The following is an 11634-nucleotide window of genomic DNA, read 5'->3' as shown; positions in this document are numbered from 1 at the left end:
AAGATGTGCTCCTTTTAGTCAGGCACCCTTAACACCCACACCCACATATTCTTACCAGGTTTTTCCAGCAGTCTTTGGAAAATGTAAAAATTCATTTTGAGTATGATTACCTGCTTGCTGGTTTGGACTCTGCATTATACCAGGCTGGGGCCGGATTTCTTTGTTCTCCTTCCCGACTCTACGAAGTGGCAAAGCAGGAGTCAAACGCTAAGCGCAGAGGCTCTGACTTTTCAGTTCTGCCTTACTCAGTCTCAATTTACTCTCTCTCCCCGGGGAAGTTCTCATCTATGGCTGCCACGAAAATGTTGAACCACGATGAACATTTCAGGCCAGAAAAATTAAAAGAATGGCCAGAGCCGGAGTCAGTTGCTTTAATGGAGGTAAAAATAATGTGGCATTTGGGGGCGTTATTTTGGCGGTGGGACCTAAATAGCCTGAGATTAGGAACTACTTTGTCTTAATCATGGTTGTATTCCCTAATCATAGTAGGTCTGGCATAGGCTAGGCGCTCAAAATAATTGGTTGGGTGGGATTGCCCCAGGATCACGTTTGACCAAGAGTGTAACAATGTTTGCTGTCTCCAGCAGAGGTGCGGGCACAGACGGGGCGGGCAAGGGTAAACGCAATGCCTGAGTTCCTTATGCAGAAGGAACCAGGTCTGGGCTTGCCAGTTAATTCCTGATACTTCAGGGTCTGGTAAAGCAATGATTTCCTCATAAAGAAAATTTTATTTTATATGATAAATTTGCCTCACTATAAAGAAAAGCTTTTGAACATTTCATTTTGTTCCTTTTGCTGGGATGGCCTACAAGAAGTGAGACAATATTTGTGTGTGCTCACAGCTGTGGATATTTATTTATTTATTTAACATTTTCTTCCAAGATTACAAAGAAGGCACTATCAAAAACTTTTTCCTTAAAAAAAAAATGGTTTGAAAAATCTGACACATGACCAATAGTATATATAACATCTGCTAATAATAGTAGGATGCTTAAAACATGATTACTCAAGATGCTTGTCAGAAGTGTATGTTTCTGTTTCTCCAAATAGATTGATGGTTTCTAAATTTGTACTGTATCATGGTGTTACTGAAAACTGGTGCTTGTCACCAAAGTCAGATCACAAAACAATATGACAAGGTTTGAGGAAAGGAAAGTTTATTAATTTGCCAGCAAATGAGGCATGGTAGGCTTGTGCTTTAAAGGATCACTCTCCCCCTGAAGCATAAGCAGGTGGGGCTTTTAAAGGGGAAATCGTGGGAAGAGGCTGCGTATTCATGACCACAGATGCATAAAGTTAGCAACTTGCAAGGGTCTAAGGGGACACTTGTGCTAATTCAATTGCTTTTTGTTTTTCTTACTGTTTGGTCCTCAGTATCCTGGGACAGGATGTCGTGGGTTCTGCAAAGTCAGCTTTCTGTGTTATCTCTGACCCTGAGACTCAGAAAATAGGGAGAATGAAGAGGAACCGCCACCTGTTAATGGTTACAAAATTTTGGGGGCTACTTGGGTTCATTTTCAAGTTACTGTTAGTGGTAAATTTGTTACATTTTAAACTTGGGACTTAATTCAGCTTTCCTCTGTTACAAGGGGAAAATAGTTCATTATTTTATATGATTTTTCAATTGCTATGTCAAAATAAGTCTAAGAAGGCTTTAAAGCAAGATTCTGTTTATATTATCAAGAGAGTTTTATTTTGGAGAAGACTAGAATAGTTGTCTAAATATCATTTTGGATTTCATGTGAAGCTGTTGAACATGAGTAAAAATACAACTCTCCTTTTTGAGATTTCACTTATTCACACATTTGGTATTTGAATTTGGCACTCACTGTGGCAGAACCGAAAGAGGCAGAGATTGATTAACATAGTTTTAAGAACCTGTATCATTTTATACTAGGTAGTTATTTTAGGTAACGGAATCTCTCTTCCAGATACTGATTTTGATTGCCCCTCTATTTGTTCCTACTTAGTCCTATAAGAATAAAAGCTGGATGATAGTGATCCAAATGAAAATCCCTAACGTGAGGTTCTAAGTACATCAGCTTTACCCAAACTCATAATGGAAACAGCAAGTCCCAAAATATAAGACAATCTTGGTCCTTGGCCAGGAGCTGCCACTAACTGGCTCTGTGATTCTGGACCTGTTGAACTAAATTGAACTGAACTTTCTAAAGTTTTGACCTATAAAGAGGTTTTGATTTATAAGAGACCTACCAGAAGTCAGGAATTTCAAGGGCCCTTTAAAACATATATACCAAATGCCTAAAAAAGGATTCATTTTACGTAAGATCTCCTTAACTAATCATTTAACTAAGTAATCATTCTTGGTACTTGAAAAATAGGACTTGATGGTATGATGTAAGGGATTTGTTTAAAAATAATCTGGGTGGTGGGCAGGGGAATGAATAGGGATTTAGATGAAACGAAGACTGACTCCAAGTTGATAATTATGGAACCTGCATGATGGGTTCATGGAGAATCATGTTAAAAAATTTCCATAATAAAAAGCTACCGAATGTGCTTTGAGGTACAGAGAGACATTAGGTTTACGTTAAAACCACTGGTAAAATGCACTGACTCCTGTCATTCTGGTTTGTTTCTTCAGGATTTACATGCTAATATTCAATTCTGTACTTTTAGGCATTAGCTAGAAAGACATTGATGCAGCTGTACATGCAATATTATTTAGAGAAAATTATGTTGTGAAGGTAAAAGTTGGCTACAGATGTGGATTCTAAGTTTGTTCTAAGTAAGCAGGAGTGATGCAGAGCAATGTGGTCAAGAGGGTGTGGCCATGTCAAAGAGATTTATTTTGTGCAGAGAACGAGCCTTCTCTGATTCACTGATTTACACTATATAAATGTGAGATTGTGCCACCTCCTTGCTGAATCAGTAAGAGGTTGGATTTCCAGATCTATCCTTAAGGGATTGAGAGATTGTTCTAAATGCTCTATTCTACTGAATAGAAATTCTGACTAAAATGTACCTCCTTTTCTTTTGTTCTCACATCACCAGAGGAATATATAAAGCCATCAGAAATGAATCAGTAATTAAGGGTAAGGACCAATCAAGTCTGATAGTCATTATGGAATTAATAAACTAAAGGGGGTTTCAATTTCAGTGAAAGGGAGTGAAACTGGTGTTAGAATAATTCTTTAACATTTGTATTGTGATTTATAATTTATAAAGGAAGCACACATATATTCTCAATTTAGTGTCAAAACTGGTAGGTGGGATTTCCTTTTTATAGATTCATAGAGAGGTGTGGAGCATGCTTAGTGCTCTTTCTACTCTCTCAATTTTGTTACAGATTTATGGATGAAGGTACATGCAGAGGTGATGAGGAAACATTTTGAAATCATTAAAAAGAAGCAGGAGTTTTGAGTCAGGAATGGTTTGGATGAGGTTTAATCTGAAGGCACAGCTGTGGGTTCAGAACTTTTCATGGGTTCTTCCTGCGGTTAGACTCTTGGGTTCTTTCTGAGCTTTATTCTGCTCTTCAGCTCTCTTACGTGAGGGCATTGCAACCTGAATGTGCTGAGAGGCTGTTTCTCCTCCTTATTCAAATGATAAGATGTGAAAAATTTCTTAATAACTTGTTTTCCTTGTTTGTATTATTTCATTAGAGCTTGGATACATATTTTCAGCATCTGGATATTTTTAAGGAAAGAAGATGAGAGGTTACATTACAAAATGGATTGAAAATGTAGCACCTCTTCAATGGAAAATTATGGAAAAATTAATTTCATACAGAAGGTTGAAAAAAATTAAACAAGAGAATTTGAACATTTGTTGAAACACACAAACAAAATGGTACTCAGAGGGTTAATGTTTGCTTGTTTTTAAATGAAATATAATTTGAAGAGTTTGGCCAACATTTTCAGTGGTCAGTGGTTATGCAAATAATCCCAAGCTTATTTTTGTATTTAAGATGAATTCATGGAACTGTAATACATCCTACTGCATTTTTTAATTTTTATTAAAGTATCATTGATATACAATCTAACAAATTGATATACAGTCAAATTTCATATGAACAACATTGTGGTTTCAACATTTACCCAATATAATCAAGTCCCCCCTCCATACCCACCCCACTGCAGTCCCTGTCCATCAGCATAAGATCATGCTATTGAGTCATTACTTGTCTCCTCCATGCTGTACTGCCTTCCCTGTGACCTATCTATATTGTAATTGCAATTATAGTGTCCCTTAATCCCCTTCTCCCTCCCCACCCTCACCCATCCTTCCCCTTTGGTAACTGCTAGTCCCTTCTTGGAGTCTGTGAGTCTGCTGCTGTTTTGTTCCTTCAGTTTTGCTTTGTTTTCATACTCCACAAATGAGTGAAATCATTTGGTACTTGTCTTTCTCCACCTGGCTTATTTCACTGAGCATAATACCCTCTAGCTCCATCCATGTTGTTGCAAATGGTAGCATTTGTTTTCTTCTTACGGCTGAATAATATTGCATTGGGTATATGTACCACATTTTCTTTATCCATTCATCTATTGATGGACTCTTAGGTTGCTTCCATATCTTGGCTATTGTAAATAGTGCTGCGATAAACATAGGCGTGTATATGTCTTTTGAATCACAGACTACTGCATTTTTAAACCTGGAATTTTGGAATAGAAGTGTTGATTTGGCCCTAGATTTGTCAGGAATGCTTTAGGTAAATGTTAGGAGAATAACAGTGGCTTAAACCATAAGGACATTTATTGTTTGTTTAACAAGAAATTAAGGGGTAGGTGGTCTTATGGTGGGTTCTGGCAGCATAACCATGTTATTAGTCACCTTTTTTTTTTCTGTCTTTCTAATCTGCTATCCTGGAATGTTAGAGCACTTAAGTGTATCAGCTGAGCAAAATTTCTGGATGGGAACATTAAACACTTCCTCCTAAAGGCCCTAAGAAGCAGAGCAGAGCTCAATGTCCAGTCCAGGTCTCTTTGAAACCAAAGCACAAAGTCTTAGAGTTGTGCCCAGAAATGTGATTGCACAAGTAGAGGATGGGGAAGCCATATCTTAGAAAAGGCGTGCACTGAAGTCTGAGTGATTTTAAATGATGATAAATTCATTGTCAACCTTAGGAACTGGCTTCTAAGAAATATCTGAGCTCTTAGGCTGTCGGAGAGGTGGTACTTCGAGTGAGAAGCCACAAAGTCCACCTTGTCCACCCTGCTGCTATCTCATCACTCCAGATTCACACTGTAGAGTGGACATTTGCCAACTGCAGACCTTCAGAAGAGGATGGAGGCCTGACAATGCTTCACAGGACGGAAATGGAAAGAAATATGGTGTATTTAGCCCAAGGAAGAGATGACACAAGGGGAATGAAACCTTTAAATATGAAAAGGCTGATGTATGGATGCTGAGTAGCAGTACCTTGTGTTGTTCCAGGGGAGAGAACCGGTTATCTGCACTTCGCAGTGACAAGGCGGATTTCAGCTGTTTGAGAACAGACTTCCTCGTGGTTAGAATGACCAAAAGAGTAGCTGCCTGATGGAGCAGAAGGTTCTCAAACTGAGGCTAGTTGATGATTTCAGACTGAAGCTGGATGATTACTTCTCCCAGGAGGTGGTAGGCTCTCACCAAAGTCTAAATTACTTCTGAAGTTTCTTCTACTCTTGTGAATCTATTATTTTACATAAAAATGGAATAAAGTATGTGGCTTTTTTGAATCTTGCAAAACACGTTTGTATGTAGTAATTTGTTCTTAGGTAGACTTTTTCTTTTTCTAAAGGAAATTATCTCTGAAGATCTTTATGATCCTGAAGCATACAATCCTTTTTATATGACAAAAAAGGACCCAATTTATGGAAGGGTAAGTAAGTTTCTTACTTTTATTTATTAATTCTTGAAAGCTCTGGGGAAAACCTAGTTATTTTTAGAAGTGTTATAGTTACTCTGTATTCATAAAAAGAAAGCCACAAAAGCATTTCCCTGAGGTTTAGACTAGGAACCCAAAGTTTCACCTGCTGGGGAATTTCTGTTGTGAACAAGGCATGTGTGTGTGTGATAATCTATTTGTTCATTCATTTGTTCACACACATTCAGCAAACTGGGAGCCCAGGAGGGAGAGAAAGACACATGGGCAGCAGGCGCCATGGGCATGATGACTGTCCCAGGATCAGTGCAGGAAGCGACTGGCCCAGCGGGTGGAGCTTCTTTCTGCCCGAGGTGAAAGAAGGGATGGCAGCGAAGGTGCCCAGCCAGTCCAGGGTTGGGCTTGTAACTTGTCTCCATGTTGTAAACCTGCTGATATGTGAGTTACAATTTTGAGATGTAGGTTTCAGTTTTTTACTCCTGCTAGCAGAAGTAGCCTGATATTACTATTCATTTAAAAAATATCTGTTGCTCTGAAAAGTGGCTTATTTTGCTTTTCCCAGATGACCAAAGCAGATCATTGTTATGAAGATGAGGTTTTTTGGCCCTGGGGGACTCACTGAGCAGGGTGCTGCCTTCCTTATTCAGTAATGGTTTACCTTGTCTGCACTTTAGGGATCAGCACTGGGTGAAGTGTATGGGAGAAGTAAAGAAGGGGGAAAAACATCCCTCTGATGCCTATAATCAGGAGGGGAAGGAGAAAACCACCTTTCTCGGCAACCTTTGTAGTCCAGCCCCTTGACACTCACCCACGCTAAGGTCACCTGCGCTCCTGTTCTTATAGGCCCTTAAAGACCCGAGTAGCTCCCCCCAGAGGCGCTCTTCCTCCCAGGCCACTTAGGAGCGCAGCCCAGTGCTCCCACGCACCCTGGGCTGATGCCTCTCATGGCCAGACCCTCACTGGGCGTGGCTTGCCTGGTCTAGACTGAGAGATCCTGAGGACAGGCCTTGCCGGATGCGGTGTGCAGTGCATTGCCAAACACTTACTGGCTGATGCAATGATACAGTAGAATTCTTGACAGAAGTATGTCTTCTACTTGGGCAGCCCTCCCTCTGTTCAGCCACTAAGGCTCAGTGACCTACCTTCATGTGAGGCAGCTGACATTTACCCTTCCCCTGCTCTGTCGTTGACATTACCCATGGGTCCTTATTTTCAGCTGCTTTGGTGTCCAGTAAGGCCATACTTGAATGTTTCAGACAAATTTAAAAAGCTTACTATAAACTGCGCTGGGGTCCTGAGAGCGTCATTTTTCTTGTAGGTTATGGCCCCACCATTTTGTGACCCTCTGTTTAGAAGACGAGAGACAGATGAAGAGAAGAAAGCTAATTTTTCATGTAAGACAGGTATTTTGTGATCACTGGGCTTTATTTTTGGAGACTTCTAGTTGCCAAATGATTTCCTACCCCAAGAGTGACTGGAGTTGACCTTAAGAGTGTTGATTTAGATTTTTTAATCTTCCTGTAGGAAAACTGCCAGGACAGCAACCAGGCCCAGGAGGAAATACCCACCAAAGGCATGCTGGGAGCCCGGAGGACCCAGCCTCTGTCCTGCTTCTTGATGTTGCCGAATGAGAAGACAGCCAGACTGCCCCCTCATTCTGGAAGGGCTCTCTGCTCCCTGGAATTGTTTCTGTAGCTATCCGGTGACTTAAACAGTATGTGTCTTTGCGGGTGTGTGTGTGTGTGTGTGTGTGTAAGTTTTCTGTTTTCTTTTTCCTTTTCCTAGTTGTTGTAGCAGGAATGTTGGCCTGTGTAAAATTCTAAATCCTGCATGAGACACAGAAGTCCTGTCATGTTCTCTTGATGTTTCCCTTCTATCCCCTATCTTGAGTTTTGCTGGAATGAACAACACTACTTTGTTTCTGTTTCCTCCTGTGATTTGGCAGGTCTGTAGTCTATTTCCGGTTTCATGGTTTTTTAATCAGTTTTAACAGACACTTTAATTCAAATATCAATGATTATATTGCTGCCCATCCCCCAGCAAGGTTTCATTTTGCTTTACTCCTTCATCTCCCCTCTCTAGCTCCTCAGCTTTTGTCATCACAGCTCTTTAAATGGTATCTGCCCTTCCAGTCTGGTTTTCTCACTGTGTCCTCACTGTTTCTTACCCTTCAGTGAATTCTCCTCCAGTGAATTCTCCCCTAGGAGCCGGAAGAATCTTTTTGAAGTGATTGACCCTTCGCAATTGGAAACCCTTCAGTAGCTTCCTATAACCTTTTACAATTAAGTGCAGACTCTTTAAGAGCACATAAGATGCTCTCTGGGGCCTGCCACCCTTTCTGGCTTCACCTAAAAAAGTCCCTTCCCTAGGGAAAAGAAATATAAATAAACCATGAAAATATCTGGGTCAAGTCAGCATGGTCACAACTTTCTGACTTGCCAAGTTGATTCATGCTTTTGCTCTTTTTTTTTAATTGTTGGCCATCTTGGTCCAGGTAAGGGGGAAATTATCATACGGTGACCTAATTCTACACCCACGATCTGCCTTTTTCCAGTGCAGCGAGCCCCTTGAGGGCAGAGACTGTGTCTTGTTTATCTTGGTGTTCCCAGCACTTAGCTGGCATGTAGTAGAGGATGAGTAAGTGCTTGAATGAATGAATGGAAACATGAAGGAGAGGGCTTATTTTGCTGGACAGGCCTGGGCTTCCTGGGGCAGGAATGGGGCAGCCCTGGGGAAGACCTCTGAGAGGACACACCAGAGGTGCCTCACATAGCTGTTCAATAAAGTCAGAAAAGGACGTAAGGGCCAGGAGGCTATGTTAGTTGGATTACAAAAAGCAGAATCCTTCTCAAGTACAAAAAGGGAGGAGCGGCCTAGGTGCGTGAGAAAGCCCCAGTCTGCCATGGGAGCCACGGTCCACTCTCAGCCTGTTCGGCTGCTGTAATAGAATACAGAGTCTGGGTGGCTTATAAACAGCAGAAATTTATTTCTCACAGTCCTGCAGGCTGGGAAGTCCAAGATGAAGTGCTGGCAGATTCAGTCTCTGGTGAGGACCCACTTTCTGGCTCATGGATGGCGCTTTCTCCCTGTGCCCTCACACTGTGGAAGTGGGGAGCTCTCTAGGGCCTCCTTTATAAGAGCACTAATTCCATTCATGTGGGCTCTGCCCTCATGACCTAATCATCTCCTGAAGACCCACCTCCTAACACCATGGCATTGGAGTTTAGGTTTCACCATGTGGATTTTGCATCTCTCCTTTCATCAGAAGACAGTCAGGCCACTTCAGGGACCAAGAGGCCAGTCCTTTCTTCTTTGGGACCTTTCATCATAGCTTGTGTTCAAACCTGCTTCCTTTCTCTTTCTCTGCTTTCTTATACATGGGCTGGAAAATGGACACCCCCACCCTGCCTGCCTTTCTGGGTTTGCACACTCCGAGGCTGCCTAGAGCCACTCTGCCCCAGTCACCACTCTAGGGACTGAGGCTGTGGATCAGGGGCCTCAGCCACAGCCAGAGAAGGGCCACCTGACTCAGAGCCTGCCTAAGGGTCATGTCAGCAGAGGTGCGGGGTGACAGGCTCATTGATGGACAGCCACAAGTGATGTCTGTTGTCTTTCCCTTTCATAAAATGTGTATTGAGTTTGCTAAATGAGAGACAGTTATTGAATGGTACAGTTCTGCTTATGGAATTGAGATAACTTTTTTCTACTTTTCTTTGTAGTCTCGAAAGACATACTTGTTTAGAAAAGAAATATCTGCCTGATAAAGAGAAAAAGGCTACCGACTTATGTCAGACTTTTTGAAAGGCAGTTTCTGTCCTCGAAGCTCAGCCAGGAGAATAAAAGGGATGAAAGGAAGGGCCTGGTGAGCAGCGGTGTGGGGGAGCAGGGCTGGGGTGGCCCAGTTTTGCGCATGCACGAGGTAGCAGGCACTGATTCCAGTATCTGGGCTGCCAAAGGATCCCTCCCGCTCAGATGGGCTTCCGAGGGCAGAGGAGGCAGTAGCCAAAGAGGGGGCATGAAAGAGGAGGCGGGGGTGGTGGGGCTGCCTCTGGGCCCAGGGCTGCTGCACAGGCAGGCCACCCCTCAGCAGGTGAGCCTGGTGCAGACTCAAAAGGAGCGTATTGTGGGACCCTGGACCCCATTTTGGGGGACAGATTGTGTCCTGACAAGGTGAGGGAAAACCTGGCCAGAGGGCATCTGCTCTAAGATTTCCTTAGCTCTTTTTCCTAGTTTTTACTCTTCTGCCATTTTTGCTATCATTTACTATTTTGTTACATCCAAACCAGACCAAAACTTTTGCTGAGTCACAATAGGTGGGAATTTTCTGAAATGAAATTCATAGTAAAAGAAAAATAGGGCACAATGACAGTTCAGATGTGTAAAATGTATTTTATGTGCAGGAATTTTCTGTGCACAGATTTCTTATCCAGAGCTCACAGCCTGATCGCACAATTTACAGTTCATGGTCTATTTCCCTCCCCTTCCATCCTTTCTCCCACACCCTCTATCCTTCCACTGGAGGCTTTGGATGTTCCAGGGAAGGTGTCCTGGCAGGTGATAGGGGCCGAGCTGTCTTGAGTGCACAATGGATCTTTGCATCTCTCCTTTCATCAGCCGTGTGGCCTCTCACTCTGCCACACACATAGGACAAGGGGCTCTTTCTTGTCTCTAGCTTGAAAACTTTGTTAGACATTTTGTGACCCAACTTCTACCCGATTCCACAGTTCTCCTCAGTCTCTCCAGACAGAAACAGACTAACCTTCAATGGTAAGTCACCTCCTTCCTCAGCAGTTTCCCCTGGGCATCACTGTATCCGAGAGGGGTGCCCCTTGGTCAGACCTGCACAGGACTGTTGTCAGTCTGCCCTCTGGCAGGATAGCCCGACTGCGGTTACCAAGAGATCCGAGTGGAGTTTACACATAGTGGAGGGTGATTTTTTCGCTCCTGCACCAGCACTGGGTGGGTGGTCAGTGGGCAGGCTGTCCCTCTCCCATGCAGTCTTCCAGGACTCTGGCTCATGGAACCTTTGTCGTCTTCAGCACCTGGCACCCCAGGCTGCCCTGGGGAACTCATTCCTGCCAACCTGATCACGAAGGAGTCGTGTCCTGGGAGTGCGGGGTTGGGGGGCAGAGGGATGGGTCTGGCATACTCCATTGGCGAGGACCCTGTCATGGGGCTGTGCCCAACTGGGGGCCCAGGGTGATGGGAAAGTAGTCCAGGGCTGGCCTGAGCATAGCGGCAGGGAGAGCAAGCATCTTGTGGACAGCTAGTCGTCTCTGCCCTACCATCAAACGGTTAGTACTGCATGGGGTCCAAAGACACAGAACGCCTTGTTTGAGAGGCAGAGTGAGAGTGGGGTGAAGAGATGGCTGGTCAGGAAGCTGCTGGAAGGTCTGAGCAGGAGGGTCGGGTCTGATGGGATCTGCAGGACATCCTCTTGCCCCTGTGAGCCCCTCTTCCCTACGTGACACTCAGCTCTTCTGTCAGTAGGTCCTAGGACCCCACAGTGCAGACCCTGCTCCCGGGCGGCTGGGGACGGCCAGCAGAGATGGGGTCACAGCCCGTGGGGAGGAGAGTGAGGCGAGCAGAGGTCTTGGTGCAGCACCTGGCCTCCCTGCAGCTGGGCGTCCGGTGAGGCCGCCAGGAGCCGGACCAGCTGTGAGGAAGCCATTTGTAATAAAGTGCCTATACAGCGTCTAAAATGCTGCAACATGTTTTCTTCCTCCAGAAGTGGAAAAGTATTACAAGAAATAATCCAAATACTAATAGTTGCTGTCCACCAAGCTCCTGCTGTGAACCAGGAACTATGT

The 11634-nt window shown here is 43.7% G+C and overlaps 1 pseudogene; it reads left to right on the top strand.

Annotated features, from left to right (window-relative positions):
• The first annotated feature begins 33 nt into the window (after nt 1-33).
• LOC140845227 (protein FAM228A-like) lies at nt 34-11459 on the top strand (annotated as a pseudogene).
• Nucleotides 11460-11634: the final 175 nt, after the last annotated feature.

This window comes from Manis javanica, chromosome 1 (assembly GCF_040802235.1).
Source record: "Manis javanica isolate MJ-LG chromosome 1, MJ_LKY, whole genome shotgun sequence".
Taxonomy (NCBI): Eukaryota; Metazoa; Chordata; class Mammalia; order Pholidota; family Manidae; genus Manis; species Manis javanica.
The sequence above is the reverse complement of the archived record's forward strand: the minus strand, read 5'-3'. Positions and strand labels throughout refer to the sequence as shown.